We start from the raw sequence: 23,955 nt of genomic DNA, 5'->3' as shown, positions 1-23,955 counted from the left end.
ACAGGGCTGTGTGCTCTCTCCTGTCTGTAGCTGGGCTGTGTGCTCTCTCCTGTGTGTAGCAGGGCTGTGTGCTCTCTCCTGTGTGTAGCAGGGCTGTGTGCTCTCTCCTGTGTGTAGCAGGGCTGTGTGCTCTCTCCTGTCTGTGTCAGGGCCAGAGGCGCTCATGGTCATGTCGCTGTCACGCCTTCCCAGCATGCACCTGGCAGCGATGTTGGCGCGGCCCATTCGCGGGCGGGAGGGGCTCGGCCCAGAACCCCGCCGGTTTGAATGGGGCGGAAATGATTGGGGCCTGGCTGAGATTTACTGCCCATTACAGTATCCGATGTACAGCGTGAGGTGGGCAGCGTGATTTTCTTTTCTTCTTTTTTTCGAAATGTCAAACTAGATTTGAATGAGAAATGGCACGCAGCAACAAAAGGGTTTCAGTAATAAGAGAGGGAGGGCGGGAGGGGGAGAGGGAGAGAGAGAGAAGGAGGGGCGGAAGGTGATTTGTCTGCCTGAACAGAACCGCAGCTGAGCTGGGGGAGTTGCGGGACTGCTGCTGCTGCACTGTGCTGCAGGACACTGCCATCCAGTGGACAACAGAGGTATTACTGTTTTATTTTTCCCCCAGTTTCAGGATTTAATTTTATTAACCTATATGATTACATGTTCCCTTCTTGTAAAACAAACACTGAACATTTTTTTGTTATTATACTATTTTATTAATGCTGTCCAGATTTCTTAAACATGCAAATCTTGCTCATGCTGATAAGTTAACTGCCAAGTCTGCTGCCTAGATCACTGTAAGCCACACACACACACTCACAAACTCACACATTAATGCTCACACACGCACACACACACACACACACACACACACACACACACACAAACCCGTGAGTGTAAGATATGCATATTATTAATGCCTGTTATTCTCCCGATCAGTGACCTTGTGTGTGTTATTAATCTCATCCATAACGGACGCTGGAAACTCCCACAGTAAGGCTGCACTGATCACTCATCGCGATGATGTTCAGTTCATAAATGTGACGCATCGCTCCGTCTTCATTTATCTCCCCCCAGCGGAGACCCGCCTCCATCTTCACACAGCGCAGAGCGGGGCGTGTGTCTGCAGAGCAGGGCATGTGTCCTCACAGCGCAGAGCAGGGCGTGTGTCCTCACAGCGCAGAGCAGGGCGTGTGTCTGCAGAGCAGGGCATGTGTCCTCACAGCGCAGAGCAGGGCGTGTGTCCTCACAGCGCAGAGCAGGGCGTGTGTCCTCAGAGCAGGGCGTGTCTCCTCACAGCGCAGAGCAGGGCGTGTGTCCTCACAGCGCAGAGCAGGGCGTGTCTCCTCACAGCGCAGAGCAGGGCGTGTGTCTGCAGAGCAGGGCGTGTCTCCTCAGAGCAGGGCGTGTCTCCTCACAGCGCAGAGCAGGGCGTGTGTCCTCACAGCGCAGAGCAGGGCGTGTCTCCTCAGAGCAGGGCGTGTCTCCTCACAGCGCAGAGCAGGGCGTGTGTCCTCACAGCGCAGAGCAGGGCGTGTGTCCTCACAGCGCAGAGCAGGGCGTGTGTCTGCAGAGCAGGGCGTGTGTCTGCAGAGCAGGGCGTGTCTCCTCACAGCGCAGAGCAGGGCGTGTGTCCTCACAGCGCAGAGCAGGGCGTGTGTCTGCAGAGCAGGGCGTGTGTCTGCAGAGCAGGGCGTGTCTCCTCACAGCGCAGAGCAGGGCGTGTCTCCTCACAGCGCAGAGCAGGGCGTGTGTCCTCACAGCACAGAGCAGGGCGTGTCTCCTCACAGCGCAGAGCAGGGCGTGTGTCCTCACAGCGCAGAGCAGGGCGTGTGTCCTCACAGTGCAGAGCAGGTCGAGTCTCTGCGAGTCTCCGCCACGAATCACGCAGCAGCTGGAGCCGCGTCTCTGTGTCTCTGGGGTTCCTCCGAGCCTCGGTCTGGAGGAGACGCGGTGTGTGATCGCCGCACTTAGAGACGCGACAGTGACAGTCCCAGCCCTCAGTTTCCTCACCGCTCTGTCTCTACACCGTGTCATAGATTTTCCCTCATAGTATGTTGAAAAATCTACATAATTTATTTTTGCATTGCACTGCTGCCACTCGATTGGCTGATTAGATGATCGCATGAATAAGTAGGTGTACATGTCATAAAGGCAACTATAAAAGTCAACTCACCCAGTTTTAGCCGTGATATCATCTGATAACACAGTTGTGTGTGAAATACTCGACATCAACGCTACCCAACTACATGCCCTGCGGCCTGTGGTGTCTGCAGGCGTTTGCTTCAACCGTGCGCTACACCTCCTGATTTCACTAATTAGCCTATTATCTGAACCAAGCAGGTAAAATAATTAGTAAAATCAGGTGGTGTAGCAGTGGCAAATACCTGCAGACACTGCCTCCCGCAGTGGAGTTGAGTAGCAGTATTTAATTTCAGGAAAAGTCCTACAATATCCCTGAGAAAAAATACGTTTCTCAGTTTTTTTTCAGGATCATTAAAAACTGAAATGGGTCAAATTGACCTACAACATAATTGGACAGTTGAATGGCACCTAGGGCTATTCAGGGAAATAATGAGGTTTACTCTGATAATTTAGCATATGTATCTAACTCCAGCCTGGAATTAGCGACAGGCCGAGACTGACGGAGCCAAACCCGGCATCGGCGGGGATGGTGTCCCCATCTCTGCAGGCCGATGGTGAACCCTGCACCCCTGCCTGAGTCTGTGCCAGGGACCCCCAAATCACGGTCCTCTTGGGCCTCCCATTACCTGGGAGTCAGGTGTGGAGACACTAGAGTGTCAGGTCTGGAGTCTGCACTAACTGTTCAGTTAATTACCCAGGAGGAAGGAAAACCAGGGCTGGATTTTAGATTTGATTTTATCACCCCTGGTCTATGCTCTGAGCCAAGCCTGACTCCTTTAGACACACACTCCAGTCTCCTAATCCCGCCCCCTAGTGCTGTAACAGTGTATAACAGTCTGAAGAACAGTGTTTGGACGCAAATAGAAAAGAAATCCTTTTCCGACTGCATCTTGTTTTCATGAACCCAGAGGATTTTTAACCTCAGTTCATTTGGATTGTTAGTTGACTTATTTTAGTTATCGTGTATAAAATACATACCAAGTACTTGTCCTTGGACGATAAGAGATGTGTCCTTTCCTGTTTTATTCGCTCTTAATTCACAGCAAAACTCCACCCTGTGTTCCGTTAAAGACGAGATCAAAAAGAGAGAGAGAGATGTCCCTTAGTGGAGAAATGGAGTTTATCGTGGTTAATAGCCCGTGTGCAGACACACACACACTCACACACACAGGGAACCTGTTGTTTCTTCATTTCCTGTTTAATTGCTGCGTTACATGTTCAGACTGTATTTAGAGCTTAATTGGAGCAATTTAGTCATTTTCTAAGGACAGGAGAGAATGCAGATTACCTGTAATTAAAGCACATGATTGCTTTTCCAGCACCCCCCCCCCCCTCCCCCTCTGAGACAGAGAAAACCAAAACCCTGGCAGGCAGGCAGCTGCACCACACACCCGAACAGTGTTCCAGTTTCATCTTCACTTCTAGTTACGGCCAACTCCCAAAACCTGGTAGGACACCTCATCCACCACTATTCTGGCATGTGTACACTGCCACTAACCTTCCCTGGTGATAGCGACGTCAAGCCTGCGTGTGCAACAACAGAGGAACAAGCTTTTTTGCTTTTTTTCCCCCATCACACAACTCGCACTGGCGCTGCATTTCCAGTAGAGGGTGCTAGAGGGCAGTGATGAGAGAGACTGATCCTCTCAGAGGGGACATGGCCAGTTGCTTCCCAGGAAGCGGTAGAGAGAGGAAGATAGGAGAGAGGGAGGGAGAGGGGGAGACAGAGAGATATACATTACTGAACCCTGTGGGGTAATTTGTCCTCTGTATTTGACCCATCATTGTTACTTAGGAGCAGTGGGCAGCCACAGTGCAGCACCCAGGAAGCAATGTGTGGTTAAAGGCTTTGCTCACGGGCCCGACTGATGTGTGGATTGTATCATGGCTACACTGGGGCTACACCAATCTTCCAGGTCCCAGTCATGTACCTTAGCCACTAGGCTACAGGCTGTCCCAGTCATGTACCTTAGCCACTAGGCTACAGGCTGCCCCAGTCATGTACCTTAGCCACTATGCTACAGGCTGTCCTAGTCATGTACCTTAGCCACTATGCTACAGGCTGTCCCAGTCATGTACCTTAGCCACTATGCTACAGGCTGTCCCAGTCATGTACCTTAGCCACTAGGCTACAGGCTGCCCCAGTCAGGTACCTTAGCCACTAGGCTACAGGCTGCCCCAGTCATGTACCTTAGCCACTAAGCTACAGGCTGCCCCAGTCATGTACCTTAGCCACTAGGCTCACAAACACATACACACACACACACACACACACTCACACACACACACACACACACTCACACACACACACACACACAGACACACACACACATACATACATACACACACGCACGCACACATGCATGCACACGCACACACACAGACAGGCACATATACACACACACACACACAGACACGCACACACGTACTCTCACAGACACACACACACACACTCTCTCACACACACACTCTCTCACACACATACATACACTCACACACACACACACACACACACACACACACTCAGACACACACACACACACACCTCCCCCACCATGCAGAAAGAAGAGATTTGATGAAGATTTTTTAAAAAATCAAAGCTTTTGTTGTTTTTTTACAACCCAAACTGCCTCGTTAAAAAAATCACGATAATTACAGGCGAGGACGCTGCGACTTCTGAGACGACCCTCACGCCACCGGAGTGACCCAAACTCCTCTGTGTGGCGCTGAAGTTTGGGATGAATGGAGGCAGTGGCCGCTGTGAGCTGCTGTAACAGTGGGGCTGATTACAGGGCAGAGCAGGCCAAGCCATTCTCCGCCATTTTCTTACCTCCTTTTGTCCACGCCAGACACGGCTGCCGATTCTTCACGCGCGTGACCTAATCATGCCGCAAAATGGCAGGAGGTATCGTGTCGTGTGCGGGTTGCGGACTATTCTCAACATTTTCAGACAGCACACATGAAAATATAACTCATCCTGAGAGTAAGACTGATAAAGATCGATACGTACGGTAGATTACAGACTTTACACGGTCACTAAAGAAGGTGGCATTTGCTGTCGTGCCTCGTGAGTAACAATGGGTACGATGAGATCCCGGGATTTCGGATTTCTCCGCTCCTGTAAAGTCTGTGACTCAGATTTTCCATAAATCCCCTCCGTTTTTTGCAGGAGTTGTACGTCGATGCCCTTGTTAAAAGAGCTGGAGTTGATTGTTTCCCCTCGTTAATAAACTAAATTAGCAGGGCTGTATCCGTGACGACAATCACCGCAGGAAATACAGTAATCTGCTTTTCTGTGTTTTTAAACAGATGGTAAGCGGCAGAATAAAAGCATCGCATTATTTTACCAGCGGGCAGCGCAGGCAATTAACAACTGGCATTATGTGTTGATTAAAACCCATTCTGAGCCGATGAGAGGCCTGTCTGCTGGCAAACAGCCCGGCTACCGCGCGGCTCGGCCTCCCGCTCCTCTGACCTTCATGCTGAATCAGAGCGGCCAGCGTTTCACGCCACGGCCGCTTTACAACAACAACAACAACAACAACAACAACAACAATAAACATCATAATAACAACAGCAACAACAACAACAACAACAACAACAACAACAACAATAAACATCATAATAACCATAACAGCAACAATGATAATAACGACGGTAAACATAATCGTAATAACGACGACAAAAACGGCAACAACAATAATCACCATCATCATTACAGCGATAACAACCATGATAACAATAAAAAGAACCGTAATCATCAAAACAACTAATCGTCACCAAAAGAATCATAATCATAATAACAATGATAACAACTACCATAATAATAATAATAATAATAACAAATATTATGCATTTTGTAAAATATATTTTTAAATATAATAATATGAATAAATAAAATATATTTTCGACACTGTGGTGACAAGCATAGTCAATTTGGCCAACTACTTCTACTCCAGTACTGAGTTTTGTATTGAACAAAGTGTCTTAGGTTGCTTTATGGCATTAACAACTGCAGGCGATCTTCAGAGCAGCTCACAGTATTTAACGACATGCAGTATTATTAGGGTTAAAGCAGCAGCTTCTGCAGAGCGATTTTTGTGGGTCCCCCCACTGAACCTGCCGGACAAGCCCGTAGATCCCTGCCTATGGCCTGAGACCAGCAGGGGCCAGTCCACCCCCGGAGCGATGCGGGGTTAAGGGCCTTGAGCCGCCAACCTTCTGGGTCCCTGTCATGTACCTTAGCGACTACGGGATGGGCCCACTGGGCCAGTTTAAGCTTAGTCCTGGACTAAATTGAGTTTTTGTCGGGAGAATCTCTGTCCTAATTATAATTAATCTAGGACCAGGCTTCCGCTGAGTCCGTGGCCCAATAAAATATAGTTATAATTTCTAGGGGGGCATCTTTCTTTTTTTTCTTTTCTTTTTTTTTTCCTGCCACCACTTTCAGTAATTTGCTCATTTTGACCATTTCTGCAATCCACTAATGAAACTGACGGATCTCAGCTCATGACTGCGCTCACATTACATTACATTATTACATTACAGTAATCTTAATAAATATTGTGGAAATGAGCAGGTTTTAACAGGCATATGCTGCAAATTAAATCATTGCGCAGATTAGCCTATGCTATAACACAGCCTTCCGGGAGTTTGGTGTGGAGCATTAGCATTTGAGAGGGAGCCTATAGAATAATAATAATAATAATAATAATAATAATAATAATAGCTACAACACAACGTAGCATAGCATAGCATAATGGCAAGAATAGGCCATTCAGCCCAGCAATGCTCACCATTTTCCTGTTGGGCCACTAAAGCATTGATTTGAGTGCTTCTGGTAATGATGCACTTTATATAAGAGCACTTCTCACAAAACGCATGCATAAGTAATTATGCAGTTTATTTTTGTTAATAAGTAAACCAATTACATTGGATATATTTTAACTTTTGCAGCATCTGTTTATCTACAAGAGCTGTCGAGTATGATGACGAGCATATGCTTCTATTAAGGTTCTCGCCAAAGTGAATATTACTGTGTTTTGTGTCACCTTGCGCCTGTGTCTGTTTAACGCCTGCCGTCGTAGTATGATTGCTGATTGAATTGCTTTTGGCTTTGAAAAAAAAAGAATAGAAAATGGTGGTTTCTTTTGTGGAACGATGAATGCTGAAAATGACTAAGCTTCGTTCCCTAATCAAGAGTGGCCAAGTGCCACCCCGGAAATAAGAGACTACGCCTCGATTCGGAGCCACGGAATCTCATTTTAACAAAATGCACAATCACAACCATTCAACTGGCATTTGTTTCTCGCTATCCGCACCTTGTTGCGTGTTCTACCCCCTCTAATTATTCGGAGAAAAGCGTCTGATCCGGCACCAGGACAAGGGCGTGAGTGGCACGTTCCAGCCGAAATTACGTGGGCTCAACCGGATTCAATTATGGAACAATCGAAGTATAAAAAATCTCCCTAATTACTGAGAAAGGAGGGGGTGTTCATCAGTGAAACGCTGGCGTTCGGAACAGGGTATGGTGGTTAACGGCAGGGGGCGCTCGACTCACACTATTGCCAATCGCTCTTCAGAAGCGAACGGCGGAGGAGGGAAATGTACGATATTTTCAGTTGCCGCACTTAATATAGATTTGTTTTTACAGCAGAAACAAGCAGCCTTATTTCATAAAAAATACAGTGGCGAATTGTATGGACTGTAAAACATAGCAAAGTATAATTGCATTGTTGACCCTTATTTAATATAGAATTTAAGTGTTACTCTCCTGTCTATTAACACAATATGTGTTGTGTGATGACTTGGCAAATTGTCAGGAGAGAGCTCAGTCTGGTGACTCAGTATCAGGATTGTGTGCTCATGACGGTCGGTGTAGCATGTAGCAGTGTTGTCCTGCAGAGTGTCATTATTTTTAATTATCTTTCATTTCATTTATTTTTTCAGTTTTCACAGTTTCATTCTCACCTATTAATTCTTTAGAAATACAAACAATATCATATTGGGCAGGGCACGCACACGCTCGAGAATACTTGCCAATCTTTACTGTAAAAAAAAAAAAAAAAAAACGATATCAAAATTTTAATTGTCATTCCATAAAAATTAACAAAGAAACACTGTCATTTCATCTCTGTAGATGCCCTGTCTCAAAATGGTAGAATGTTACCTGGATGTGTACATCAATCCATACTTGATTGCCATCGCAATGAGAGTAACAGAGCCTTAGGGTTTCAAACCAAGATTTAAAAATCCTGAGACAGTGAGTGGAATTAACTGAAATTAACTGCCACTGACAGAGGAACTAGGGTCACACAAAGCGATGCTTTCTGTCGTGTCAGGAATCATCGGGTTGGTCTTCACCAGATCACCAGACGGCCGCAATCAGTCTCTCATTGATGTGCTGCTGATTGGCTGGTTGAGGTGACCAGTCACAGACACCGGTGTGTTGTGTAGATGGTTATTCATCAGTTATCCAGCTCTGAGATCTGAGACCACCACAAACATCACACCTTTTCACATTTATTTGCATCAGTCACGTCAGTTTAAAAACATGTACATCGCTTAAGGTTTTAGATTTCAACAAGCAAGTGTTCAATTTAAGCAAGATATTTTTTTAAAGAAAATTCACTCAATTAAGTAAATACCTGTAGCAGTAATAAACAACTATGTGCTGCCACAGATATAAACTGGTATGCCATGTCTCAACAAAAACCCTAGTTATTCACATAATACAATAAATATCATCTATTGAATGTTATTTCTTGCCTTTCATCTGGACTCTGAGTCTGAAATAACGTTTGAATTGAATTGAATACACATCTGTGAAATAAACATTCCCAAAATGTGTCTGAGTGCAGAATACTGACAAAATAATTTCAGGGCTTTATTGTGTGGTACTGAATTCTGTGTTTTCAGAGGGGAAGTTAATGTTTGTCAGAAGAGTGAGTCTAGTTAGTGTAGTCATTGTTATTATGCCACTTAGATCCATAATTTGCCAGATTGCTTAACTGCATCCCGATAAGAGAGGCCAGTGAATTGGTAAAGGAGATTGTAGTTAATCTGAGTTGTCATGCCGGAGGTACCGACTGTATCGCTGGGGTGAGGGGTGGTGCTGATTGGCTGAAGTGACAAGGTATTCTCTTCTTCCCCTGGTGTCCACTACCTCAGAGCTCTGGGGTCAGAGGTCACACTGGGGTCAGAGGTCACGCAGGGCCCATTCCAATCCCGTGTTCTCTGTCCTTACCTGAACCGGAAAGAGATCGGTCTGCACGCCGTCAGAGCGCGAGACAACATCAATTCACCTGCAGCTGGAAGCTCCGCTCCTTTCACCTCCGCTACCGTCAAGTTATCTGTGACTTTAAGAAGATCTTTGAGAGAAGTTTCACCCCCTTGTAGAACAGCTTAGACGGTGAGACTTCCGTATCACAGACTTTTAATTAGAGGAGGACGTTATCAGTATAGGACTCTATTTAGCTTTGTAATAAACCATCTTCTTCTTTTTTAAAGCGCTGCGTACTGGTTACTTCTTTCTGAAGAATTTGTGATAGTGAATGTTACGCTGCATTCAACTCTCTTTGTTATTGAAACATCGGTGGGTACCGGGTCTTAACAGTGTCGTTTATACAACCTGTGGACCTGGACATTTAGGATGTCATTTAGGACATTTTAACACAGAAATTATTCTTGGACCTAAAGAGAAAGCCCTATGCTCTTCAGCCCTTATGCTGCTGCAGGCCCAGTCCAGCAACCATCACACTGAACTCCCCCACATTCAGGGAGTCCAGCAACCATCACACTGAACTCCCCCACATTCAGGGAGTCCAGCAACCATCACACTGAACTCCCCCACATTCAGGGAGTCCAGTAACCATCACACTGAACTCCCTCACATTCAGGGAGTCTAGTAACCATCACACTGCACTCCCCCACATTCAGGGAGTCTAGCAACCATCACACTGAACTCCCCCACATTCAGGGAGTCTAGCAACCATCACACTGAACTCCCCCACATTCAGGGAGTCCAGTAACCATCACACTGAACTCCCCCCACATTCAGGGAGTCTAGTAACCATCACACTGAACTCCCCCACATTCAGGGAGTCTAGTAACCATCACACTGAACTCCCCCACATTCAGGGAGTCTAGTAACCATCACACTGAACTCCCCCACATTCAGGGAGTCTAGTAACCATCACACTGAACTCCCCCACATTCAGGGAGTCTAGTAACCATCACACTGCACTCCCCCACATTGAGGGATGTCAGCGGCGGTCCAAATAATCAGACCATAGGTTGTCAGTGTACAAAGGGTGATGAGTGGGGATACATGCCTGGGACCCGGAAGGTTGGTGGTTCAAGCCCCAGTGTTGACACAATAAGATCCACACAGCTGTTGGGCCCTTGAGCAAGGCCCTTAACCCCACATTGCTCCAGGGGGGGATTGTCCCCTGCTTAATCTAATCAACTGTAAGTTGCTTTGGATAAAAGCGTCAGCTAAGTAACTGTAATGGCTTATCAAATTCAAAACATTGGTGCTAGCCTTCCAAGCAGTTAAAGGGTCTTCCCCAGCTTATCTGCAAAAAATCATCAGACCCTACACCCCTGCCAGACCTCTTCGTTCAGCCTCCACAGGCCGCTTGGCACCTCCCCCTCTCCGAACCTCCACCTCACGCTCACGACTACTGTCTGTTCTGGCTCCACGGTGGTGGAACGAACTCCCCGTTGAGGTCAGAACTATAGAATCTCTCCCCACCTTCAAGCGCAAGCTGAAGACACACCTCTTCAAGCAGCACCTCTCCCCATCCCTCCCTACCTCCCTGTGAACCTTAGTTGTTGTCTCTGTGACTTGCTTGGTGTATCAGTATTTTTAGTTGGCTAGGTAAGCAGTGTTTGGATAGTTAAGTTTGGTCACTTTTGCTCTGTTTGTTTGTTTCTTTGTTCAAAAAAAAAAAAAAAAAAAAAAAAATGGCCCTTGTCCTTATCTTTGTTGTACGGGTAGCAGTTGAAATTGTACTTCCCTCTAGGGTCTTTCAGCGAACTTATCCCTGGTTATGGGTATGCACTTTGTTGTACGTCGCTCTGGATAAGAGCGTCTGCCAAATGCCAATAATGTAACTGTAATGGGTGATGCCTCTGAATGAGCAGGTGCTTCTCCTGTACGAGGTTCCCTCTCCCCTGGCTGGCCCTGGTACAGTGTGAGGAGCATCGGATCAGTGACGGGTCCCGGGTACGGAGAGCTGCTCTGACCGGTGACGGAGTTAATGGCTCATACAGGATCACTGCGGCCCGCCTTTGACAAATGGCAAATGTCAACGCGGAATTCTCCTGGTAGGCATAATTTTATTAAGCGCAAATATCACCGTGCTCCTTAGGAGATGTCCTGAAAGGTTATTCCAGCAGCTGTAACAGTTTCATGTATATTAGCGGAGATTTTCCGGGCGAGGGTGACGGGTTCGGGGCAGCGGAGCGTGAGACGGAGGGACCCTAAGTGACGGCAATAAGCTGAAGAGTGAAATCATGTTTATTTAAAAGGCCTGAGACATATTTAATAACACACTGGCAGGTACACGGCAGGGCCGGGGCGAGGCGCAGGACGCGCGCCCAATCATTTCCCGTTTAGCGGCCCCCGTAATTTGTTGGCTTGGTCATGCGTGCAGGCCTTCTCTGTTTAAGGCTGTCCTCGAGGGGGGGGGGGGGGGGGGGTCAGGAGCTGTTTCTCAGTGGGTACTAGCCCGAATTATCATCCCCCCCCCCCCTCCCCCGAGGTAGTCCCAGATGCTCTTTAATTGGGATTTTATTTTTTACTCTTAAAAAGAAATTGTCCCTGTGTCCCCCCCCCCCCCCCCCCCCCACCCGGAAAGAAATACCCCAGACGCAAAATGTGTCCATATAATAAGGGAATGGGGAGGCGAGGGTCTGGTTAAGATTCAGTGCCTCACATATGCAGACCCCGGTCTCCTCAGGCACTTCTTATTACTGAGCAGCGAGAGTGTTAAAGCTCATAAGAAATGCATCGTTCATTTAACGCCGTTTTTTTTATTTTTTATTCTGCATGTCTTTAAATATCACGGCCATTTTCTGTCCCTTCCCCATATTTAATGTGTTTTAATCAATATTTATTTTATTGTTCATTTATTAATGCCACATTACATGCCCGCCTCATAACGTGGTGTAAGATAACAAAAAGTTACATTTAAAAATTACATTTTGTTACTGGAAGGCACAAAGTACACTGCATTTAAATTGATGGTCAGTGTGTTTCCAAGTATTGTGAGATGATTGGATTTCTTGCATGTCATTTGTAGACATAATGAATCCACTGGTGCAAGACGGTTGTTTTTGTAAAATGTTTGATATATCTTCCGAGGTCCTAAAAGTGAAAGAGGGCAAAAAAAAGAAAAAAAGTTGGTATTTAGAAAGACAAAAAAATATATGTTTTTCTTTTATATCTTCAAGGTTGTGTACTGCTAGTGTATACTGGACTGACTTAGTGTATTTACATATGCATCCTCTTTACTATAATAATGCTGACAGTTCTGTAGCCTATTTATGGATTCAGAACCTCTAAGCAATATCACTTTTCTAAGAGGAGCAGAGTTCAGAAATGATTTTATTGCGTGACTAAATCTATCAACATAACTGAACACACGTTTCTTGTGCTGCTTGCTTTAGAAATGAAATATCTTATCGCCAAGATTTCAATCGACAATGGGCAAAATGTTTCGTTTTAGACGTTGAGATACGATGGGCAGAAACGGCGTTCCCTTGCTTGCAGACGGCGTTCCCGTGCTCCGTTTCCCAGGCATGCTGTGACCGATATCAGAAACACCCAGCTGGTCTTTACATGGGGGGGATGTAAACAAGGGCGGCCTGATGTTGACTAACATGGCGAGGTGACTGTGGGGTGAGTGTGGGGTGAGTGTGGGGTGGGGTGAGTGTGGGGTGAGTGTGGGGTGCGTGTGTGGTAACTGTGGGGTGATTGTGGGGTGAGGGTGGGGTGAGTGTGGGGTGATTGTGGGGTGGGGTGAGTGTGGGGTGTGTGTGGGGTGAGTGTGGGGTGACTGTGGGGTGGGGTGAGTGTGGGGTGATTGTGGGGTGAGTGTGGGGTGAGTGTGGGGTGAGTGTGGGGTGGGGTGAGTGTGGGGTGATTGTGGGGTGAGTGTGGGGTGACTGTGGGGTGATTGTGGGGTGAGTGTGGGGTGACTGTGGGGTGAGTGTGGGGTGAGTGTGGGGTGACAGTGGGGTGACAGTGGGGTGACTGCCTGGGTCATGTTTACATGTGTGCATCTGTCAAGTTCACTTCAGTGAGTCAGTGTGCCAAAACAAAAAACAAGCTTAGCAACTGCTCACACTTACGGGGTTTATTAACCCCCATCCACACTACGAACTATAACCACAACGATAACAAAAACCATGTGAGCATCCACACTGCTGAACAGTAATGTTCTGTGAATAGTCTCTCGGCTATATTATCTGGCATTTTAACCTGCCGTGTGAATTCGGATGGATTTTGATTGGTCAGTGTTTTATCGTTCATGCAGCTGGAGAATGTCACCCTTAAAGTAATCCCAACTAGATCGTTCCACACTGTCGTCGTTGCTATAGTTGTGTTGTGGACTTGACAAAAAAAACTAAACAATTCCATTCGATGGTAGAGTCCACACCACAACTATAACGACAACGATAGTGACAAACGATGTCATTGGGATCACTCTCAGAATGATCTATTCCAGCACTGCATGGACGATAAAACACTGACAGCCAATCAAAATCCATCTGAATTTAAAGAGTGTCACTTGCAAAATTGCGGGTTACAGCCTAGTGTCTATTCAGACAATGTTATCGTTCAGAAGCATGGATGCCCACATCGTTATAGTTATCATTCTTGCTTTATCGTTACTCTTCATGCTGATCTATAATCACTACATGCTGATCATAGTGCAGTAGTATAGTCTGTATTTTCATACGGTCTGTCAGTGATGGTTTATGAGCCCAATCAGTGTCCAAAGTCTGAAAGTTTATATCAAATGCAAATATGCTGATACAACAGGTATGTGATGAGATATGTTGGTTGGTTGCTTAAAAAAATAAATGAAAAAAAACCAGCTGGGAGCTGGTAGCTGGTTGACCAGTTCAGACCTACTCCCAGCTACCAGCTCAGACAAGCTACCAGCACTGGCTCATACTCAGCTAGACCAGCTTCATGATCAACTTGACCAGGTCAGTTTTCAAGCTGGTCCAGCTGGCATATCTGGATTTTACACCAGGGTAATCATTACATGGCTGATTGTGTCAAGTAATATGTGTCAAGTAATAGTCTGTACTTTTATACATAAGATCTGTCATTTCAGGGAGGTGGGAAGGTTGAACCAGTGGTTTATGCACCCAGTCACTGTCCGTTTGGTGTCTGGAAAAACCCAATTCAAGGTTACATGATATGGTGTATTACTTCTTGATAAGAAGACTTTGATCCCTGAAGTAAGCACCGTGATTTTTGAAACCTTGATCTCCCTGAGAGGCAGAATCAAGACACGCAGCTGCAGCCTGGCTAAAAGCCAGTGGGTGTTGGTGGGCAGGTATGGCATGTTTTTCAGCAGGTGTTGGAATGGTGTGGCGTGTTTTTCAGCACGTGTTGGAATGGTGTGGCGTGTTTTTCAGCACGTGTTGGAATGGTGTGGTGTGTTTTTCAGCACGTGTTGGTGGAATGGTGTGGCGTGTTTTTCAGCACGTGTTGGAATGGTGTGGCGTGTTTTTCAGCACGTGTTGGTGGAATGGTGTGGCGTGTTTTACAGCACGTGATGGCGGAATGGTGTGGCGTGTTTTACGGCGTGTGTTTGTGGAATGGTGTGACGTGTTTTACAGCACGTGATGGCGGAATGGTGTGGCGTGTTTTACAGCACGTGTTGGTGGAATGGTGTGGCGTGTTTTACGGCGTGTGTTTGTGGAATGGTGTGGCGTGTTTTATGGCACGTGTTGGTGGAATGGTATGGCAGAAATAGTGAATCTGAATTCCGCGTGAGAAACCGAAACAGCTGCGCCTCTGCATTAGCTGAGAATCCCGCCAGCGTGCTGTTGCCCCGCGGCACCCTGGGATAGAACGCCACGGAGGTCCCTGGGCACCCCCCCCCCCCCCCCCAAAAAAACAAAAAACAAAAAAAACAATCTTCCCAGGATCGGTCTCTGCCTTCGCCTGGTGCGTCTCTGATAAGATGATGTGACAGGGTGTCAATCACATCCTGGGGCCCCAGGCGGGGGAGATGTGGGGGGGGGGGTTGGGGCCCTCAGAGGGCCGCAGAGCCACCAGACCAGCTCTGACGGGGCCCGGGGGGGGGGGGGGGGTCTGACGAAGTGATCGTGCGCCCCCCTCCCCTCCTGTGGCTCCTCCAGAGCTCTCCACCGCCTGATCTAAGCAGCCCACTGAGGGCCTGACACAGCCTGGCCACTGCAGCACTGGGTACAGCAGCACTGGGTACAGCACTGGCCACTGCAGCACTGGGTACAGCAGCACTGGGTACAGCAGCACTGGGTACAGCAGCACTGGGTACAGCAGCACTGGGTACAGCACTGGCCACTGCAGCACTGGGTACAGCAGCACTGGGTACAGCACTGGGTACAGCACTGGGTACAGCACTGGCCACTGCAGCACTGGGTACAGCAGCACTGGGTACAGCAGCACTGGGTACAGTGGGCTGAGAAGCACCAGGAACACGACGTCACGCTACTGCCGCTGATCTGGGCAGACGCTGGCATCCAGAGTGACGAGCAGAGAGGGAGAATATCAGTGAACAACATCACTGTCAGGAAGAAAAGCAGTACAGCCACTTTCATAATCAATGAGTTTCAATATTAAGAAGCACACAATTTGTAGTCTAACAAGAAATATTGTACTACTACACACATAACCTTTACGGCAGCCCGTAGCCTAGCGGCTAAGGTACATGACTGGGACCTGGAAGGTTGGTGGTTCAAGCCCCAGTGTGGCCACGATAAGATCAGTGCAGCTGCTGGGCCCTTGAGCAAGGCCCTTTACCCCACATTGATCCAGGGGTAAGCAATGTGGTGTCAAGGGCCTGTAAGTCTCTTTGGATATATAATTATATAATGTCGTAGCACAGCTGTACCAATAACATTGTCCAACAGAAAATCAAAAGAAGGATAGATCAAAAGAAGGATAGATCGGGGGTGAGAGCCCTGCAGCGATCTGAGAAGGTGAGTGTTGAATCTGCAATGGAAGATGGGCAGGGTTTCTGCAGTTCTGACCAGCTCTGTTAAACAAAGAACAGCTTCAGCTTTTTACTGCAGTCCATGTTCCAGATTTGGGAGGGCTCCGGGTGCAGTCATCCTGTTCTGTGGAACCGGGCCCGGTTCTGTGAACAAACCCACTGGGTGTGATGATTGTTTAGGGGTATGATTCTCGATGTTCTGTCCAACCGCCGGTCTTTTTAGGAAGATTTGTGGCTTATTTTCTCAGCCACAATCAGCAAAGTCAAATAAACATTCAATGTTCAATAAACTTCATTTAGTGGCTTACAGTATTTGCCATTTTTTATACTGGGACTTCAAATAATGCGAACATGAAAATCTCCTTAAAGATAATTATGTCTGCCAAACAAAACTGGTAGACATGCTCAACATAGTGTAATGATAAATTCACCGACGTCAATGTCAAAGCCCAAGTCCATCAAAAATTAAATTTTGAGTTTGTCACAATTTCCTTTCCTCACAGGTCCATTATAATACTGCCACTGGCATAAAATCAGCGGTCACAGATATTGTGAAAATATTGTGTTTTGTGTGGCTCCACACATTTGGGGAGGTGTGAAATGAGCCCTAGCAGCTTGTGAGGAGCGCGGTGTAGGAGGAATGACTGATGCCAAAATTCATTCGCCAGCTGTTCCGCCCCGCCCCGGACTGCCAGCCTGGGACCAGCGCCTCCTTACCATGAGCAGGCGCACCCAGAAACCTGCGGGGGGAGCCACACACACACACAGGGACACACACCCACGCCGCTTTCCCAACACTGACAATTGCTAGCCTTTTTTAAAAATAGACTAACACGTTTGGAGGGCTCGGCTGCTCGGAGGAGAGCGTGTGTTGCGAGCGCTCTGAGAACGCCCGAGGTCGCGGCATCGTGTTATTTTCCTCCGAGACGATTTGTTATTCAGGCGCCGGGGAAATGGCGGCTCAAATGAACGGCGATCTGACTTGAAGTAATGGGTGTGTGTACACGAGTGGCTGGCGTGTCCCTCTCGCCGAAAGACTGCGGTCCGGCTGATTATAGTGGTTTCTTCCCCAACCGCAGTTCTCCTACTGTAGATTATCACCATGTAGTAATGTGAGTAAATTCACCGAGCTCGGGCGTGAATTGAACAGCATGGACTTCACGCGAAGCGCTCGACAGCCGCTAACGTCTGAGGGAATTATGATGTGTCAATACCTGCACTTACGGCACGTGTAAAATGCGAGGTGATGGAATTGTTGCAGGTGGGAGACTGAAGAAAGGATCAGCGTGATAGCGATAACAGCGAGGCCTTCGTCGTTTTCAGTTACGTGCGCTCCGTCATAAATCATATTCCAGTTATTGATTTAAGCTCTTCTGCAGGTTTCCAAAGCAGCTCCGTACCGGAGTGCCATTTCTTGTTCTTTTGTTTCGCTCTCAGATGAAGATACAGTGGAGCCGGATACTATTTAGCTGTTAGGCGAGCTCAGCAGCAGGTACACTGCAGTGGTAGGAGAAGCATTATTGGGCCGAATGGCCTGTTCTCACCATCATATTATGTTATGTCGCGTTATGTTGTGTTGTGTTGTGTTACATCTTTGTTCTTATGTAACATATTTCCCAAAATGCACTGTGAAAGTACAATAATGTCCCATTTTGGTTATAATAAGTACCTTTTACAAGCAAGAAAGGTACAAACACATTATGTATTGCTGGCTTGGAGTATAATTTTATGTATCTAGACATCTCCATCTAGGCTAAGTATTTATTCCTTTTTATTTATTTTAGTTTTTTTGTTTTTTTTGGAGTGTTTGATGCAGAATTCCCGATGATTCACTTTTCCAAACTTAGATATTTTGGAACTTTGTGCAGAGAATAAGCTCATACTCGCATACTGTATCTGAAAGAAGCAGTGTGCAGTGTGCAGTATGCATGACCTGAATGACCCACGGAAAAAAAGAATTCCTCCCTGGTTCATAAAAGCATAGATAATGACCAAGATAAGTAAACACTGACCACAAAAGACATTCTGTGACCAAAATAACCAACGAGTCCTTTTGAAGAGGTGGAGCCGACTGCCACTGAAGCTCTGCATGTTTGCTTTCATGAATTGTGTGAATTATGCAAGTGAAACACTAGACCTGCAGCGATGGACTATTGAAGAGATGGACTGTTTTTCTTTGGATACTGATCTTTGCACATGGTGTATTGGTCTCTGGTATGGATTATAGTTTTACATCAGACCCTTCTAGAGCAACAAGCACGGACACTAGTTTATTTACAAAACCAAAAACAGCTGTGGACTATTGCAGAGTATTTGCCTCATATGATAGAGGTCTTCTATCAACAACGGAGGGCAGTCGGTTCGCTGGTGTTCATCGATACTGTAAGCTCAAATGAACAGACGCCTGCTTCATGCAAGCGTAATCAGATGCGCTGTAATTTCTGACAAACAAATACGGGACCAAAAAAATAAACAAAAATTGATAAATATGGTTCACTGAAAGCCTTTGCAAAGGGCTGCTAAAACGCCAATGACCATATTATACAACATATCAAAGGATGAATTCAGATGATAATTCCCTCTTTAGACTCTATTCCTACCTCCCTCATAGCGTGTGGTCAGTAAATAAAACCGCTTTGGGTCTCACCGAATTACGGCCGATCACCTCTTACTACGAATGCGATCGGCATCCTACCACATGACTGCATGTTTTTAAGCAAAAAAGGTCTTAGATATGCTGAAAATAAGGTCACGTGAAGTCAAGGATGTGGCTTAGCGACAGCAGGGAACATTGCCCCTGCCAGAGGGCAGGCAGTCCCCCACACGTCATCAGTTGGAGGATATAATTTTATCATTTTATTAAGATTAAGGTTTACCCACTCCATGTATATCCAGAAATGACTTCAACTTGGACTGTGTCATCAGGATTAATCTGTTGGCTTGTTGATGAATAATGTTTAATTGAATTTCCCATTGAATTTTTCTCAGGGTCGATGTAATACTACCTAACAGTGCTGTATTTGATAATGAGCTTTGTTTATATTTCAAGTCAAGAAATGAAGAAGAATGCAACTAATCTCTTGTACCCTGTGACTTTGTGAGAGAAAGCCACCTAATTTAACAAAAATGTCTACTTTGTTTCATTTTCTTTGCATTTGATTTTGTCATTTTGTGTGCTAGTTTTATTATGTTTTTATGGCTAATAAGATCTTTGTGTCTGTGAAATTGCCTAGATGTTTGTATATTGGACCGTTAATAATAATAATAATATGAATGAATATTAAAATAATATATTTTCTCATTGTCCTTGATCAGCATCACCCCCATGGCCCCGCCTTCTCAGGACCTGTCACCCGCAGGGCGTCCAATGAAATCACGGCTCCAGGTGAGAGGGGCGGAGTCAGGGCTTGTGACTGACAGGCCCGGGTCCCAGGGTTTAGTGCTCCATTTCTGCTGTCATCGCATCAGGGACACATGGAATCTCCATAATGGGCCTGAGATCTAAGATGGCCCCCAGGGCTGGGGGGGGGGGGGGGGGGGGCTGGGGCGAGGGGGTTCACTGGGGGTCAGTCTGAGAGACATGCGGCATATCCGCTCAAGAAGGTTGTCAGTGCCACTCAGGGTACCCTGCCTCTCAGGTTACACTGCCTAACTGACGCTCACCCAAATAACGGCAAAATGGCCTCCATGATGATAAAAACTCTTCTGCAAAGCACCTTTACATCTGTTCATATTTCATGTTCATTTATAGTTTGAGGTTGTATAATGTTTTCGGATAAACACTCGTATTGATGATGTATGTGAAATCACAGACTTAAGCTCTTTTAAGAAAATAAATTACTTCTGACATAATGACTGGCAATTATACATGTTTATGAATAATAACTGAAAATGAAAAATGCTAAAAAGCCTAGCTTATTTCAGGGAGCTTAGCCGTACAAGATTTTATCCAACTATAGATACTATCAGGAAGGCAGTATATTTGCTAGTAGAGTTTGTTGCTGAGAATGAAGAAGTTTCTCTAGTTTTTAAATATTTGACCGATTTAAAGCAAAAAAAATATAATCACAATTGGGACAGTTTTGGGAATGAAAATGTTATAGTGTTTACCTAAAGAATCCCTGTCACTCATGTGAAGTCAAGTCTGAGTATGTCACTGACTAAACACAGTATCAAATAACTGATAAGTAAGGTGGAAGCATCTGGTTGCGCGACGATGAGAAACATGGCGCCCATCTCTGAAATGCTTTTCACAGGAGGCTGGAGGCATTATGTTCACAGATCCGCTGGCACGCCTGATAAAAGATGACACGTATATGTTTAATGATGTAAGCGTAATGTCCTCTGGCAGCGGTAAAGTGAGCTGGCTCATCGCATTCTGTTTCATTAGATAATGACGGTTCGGTCTGAAAGAAGCCTCCTGTAGGCTCTGGAAATTCACACCATTACGGTGACCAGTAGCACTCGTGGCTCGTGAATTCATTCAAAAGACCCCTGCAGTTAAAGATAATGAAACTTAATTATTGTTCTTGGCCGTGCTATGGGTAGACTACGGCGGTTAAATCACGGGGAAGTTAGAGGAAAACGCAAGCAGCTATCTTATTGTTTCTAAAATCGTGTATTCGGGGGTTACAGAGTTGCGTCTTGACTCCATAACAAATACATAATAATCTTAAAAAATACAAAAAAGCACATGACTTCAGTGCCTGTGGAGGGATATGCAAATGTTATTGCAATGTTTATTTAAATTATTGCAGTATGCTTGTGTAAGGTTGAGGACTTTTGGTGAACAACAAGGTTCAATCAATGTTTATTACATTTCTTGTTTTTTTTTCTTACTACATTGAAAACATAAAACTAAACATAAAACACGTTCCAGTGTGGAGTTGTCCACCGCAAACAAGGACAAAGAAAAATAAATGATTCTTCTCTTGATTCATTTTTATCAGAAGGTGCTACAAAGAGCGAACTTCATTCTTATTTTGATTCACCTTTATGAGCCAACAGCACATTTCACCAAAGCCACATCAGGTTCTCGTAACATAGAATATACAGTATGTTGTTCTAATGTAATAGCAGAATATTCTCGACAACATGAAACAAAAACACCTTCAGTACAACACCCTGAAAAACACAGACAACATTCATCCTATATTGACCCTGTACCACACGCTACTTGGTCCTCACCAGAATATCCCTCCTTCCTAGGAATTCTCTATTGGACACTCCAAAGGAGTTCCCAAAATGCGAGCGGAAGTGAAAACTGTGTAACTACTTCCTTGCTGCCGAAGTCGATTGTTCGTGATCGGGGAATAACACATCGCTTCCTCTCTCTGAAAGGGCTCTGTGGAAGGCCCGTGTGTGGAGTCAGTGTAGTAATCGGCTTCAGGAATCACTCGTGTGGGTTATATTGCCACGGCTGTGCCAATGTTTATTTTGATTTCCAGCCTGAACAAGAGAAGTCTGCCCTTCCTCCTAATGAACTTAATTTCTCGTCAGCAAACCTCACCGTGTACAGCGCTGATAAGAAATGTTTGGTTTATGCGTGGCTTTAAAATGAACTTGAGCTTTTACATGTTTTGGAACAGTTTATTTATTTATTCTTTTTTTGTTCCAGATAAATGGCGCGCTTCTGACTTGTATAATACGGTCAGCGTTTATCTGGGTTCACAGGACAGCTGTCGTCTTTTCAGAAGCACTAAGGCCATGCTACAGGGAGTGTGTTTGCATAGACATAGAGCACAATCGTTCACTTGCATTATGTAAATATGTTTTGGTGCTGTTTGCATAAGTAAGTCTCAGTCTCAAATGCCTTCAGGTATTCCATACAGATACTCAGTTTTACTCCGTTTCATTTCCACTGGACGGGCAGCCTCCTTCCTCCTGTGTGTATTCTATATTCACTCCTTCCTGTAAAATAAATCATTACATAATTTACAAAGCGATCCTGTGTTAATTTCCCTTCCACGTGACCTAGATTGTGGTGGTTCATTGTGTTTAAAAAATAAAATTAAAAAACACAGGAAGTTTGTGTGCTGTAACTGTGGCCCCTCCAAGCTTCTGCTGAGATGATAATGAGGACGAACACAGAGGGTTTGATGTCTGGCTATTTTTAACATGTTGCATGCTGATCCAGGAGTGCAGTGTGTACATATAATGACAATTATCATTGTATGCAAACACGAAGAGTCATGCACGCTGTTATTTTTATGAACTTTTTTCATGTTTCTATTGTCTGCATCGACGGAAGGGAAGAGGTATTGCCCCTTAATATCAAAAGAGGCGCCCTTTGAAAATGACACTGTAAGGAGGTGCGGAAGTCCTCTGCATGTTTTCCTAAAACCGCATCTCAAACAATAGGCACAAAAGGACATGTACTTTGTGTAACATATCCTGGTTTAGGTTCATATTAATCCCGACAAAACATTAAAAAAACAAAAACATAAACAATACATAATGTAAATCTGTACTAAATAAATAAATAAATCTATTCCAAAATATATTTCTGTGGACCAACTTATGGATATCCAAATTATGCCAAGTTTGGCACCAGGAAGGGAAATGTGGGTGCTATCCACCAGGGGGCAGCACTGGCCCCACGCACAGGTATGGCAACAGCTGCGATTCATTGCAATCACTACAGCTGTGGCCTGTTGCATTACGGGCCCTATACCAGAGGCCTGGCTCACAGGCCTAGGGAGAGGACTGTTTGGTTCGATTTAGGATCCATTTGTTAGGTTTTCAGTTTAGCATCTTTTGCCTCCCTCTTTCCCTGCAGCAAACCTTTCCTTAGTGTTGTTTGTCCACTCCAGCCCTGCATCACACAAGTGTACAAATACATTTTTACAAATATCTTTTAGAGAAACTATGAAAGCCATATCCCAAAGAAATGCTGTCTGTCTACATTCATTCAAGTAACATTAATTCAAGTTGCACTTGTTATTGCTAAGCCAGAAATTGCTGGCAACCTAGCAACTGTAGGCAGGTATGTGGGTGTGGGAGTGGTGGGAGAGCAGCTATTGTACACAGTTTTGACATGACTTCGCTGAAGTAGCATTACATTTACCTTGACACCTAAAAAAAATTAAATGGTAAAAACAATGAATCACAGAAATTGGGCCGCTGTGTTCTTCAATGAAAGTGCCTTACTTTGTTTGCTCCCCTTCACTTAATCTACTTTTCTTTCATTTTGCAGCTATTGTGTTACATTCACACTATTTTTTTCTCACTGTATGTAAGCATGTGTTGTCTTGTGGGTCCGGTCTTTTTAACTAATGTTTGAGGGAATCAAACAGATTAATACGGATGCACACCTGAAAAGTACATACACAAAAATCTACAAATCTACAGATCCCTTGCAGTGAAAACTGTGGAGTTAAATTATTCTTCAGTATTTTAGAAAATACCTCAAATTACAATGCGCCTCCCTAACCATAAACCCAAAGACCAGAAGCATCGATAAAGCCTCGATGAACAGAAAGAAGAACGGCTGCACACGTAATTTGAATTGTGCCATCGTTACGTTAATCTGTTTCTCGATAAACGCGTCTTTTTCAGGGGATGATACAAATATACAGTGTTTATATCTGCCGACTGC

This window comes from Conger conger, chromosome 17, assembly GCF_963514075.1.
Source record: "Conger conger chromosome 17, fConCon1.1, whole genome shotgun sequence".
NCBI classification, from domain to species: Eukaryota; Metazoa; Chordata; class Actinopteri; order Anguilliformes; family Congridae; genus Conger; species Conger conger.
The sequence above is the reverse complement of the archived record's forward strand: the minus strand, read 5'-3'. Positions refer to the sequence as shown.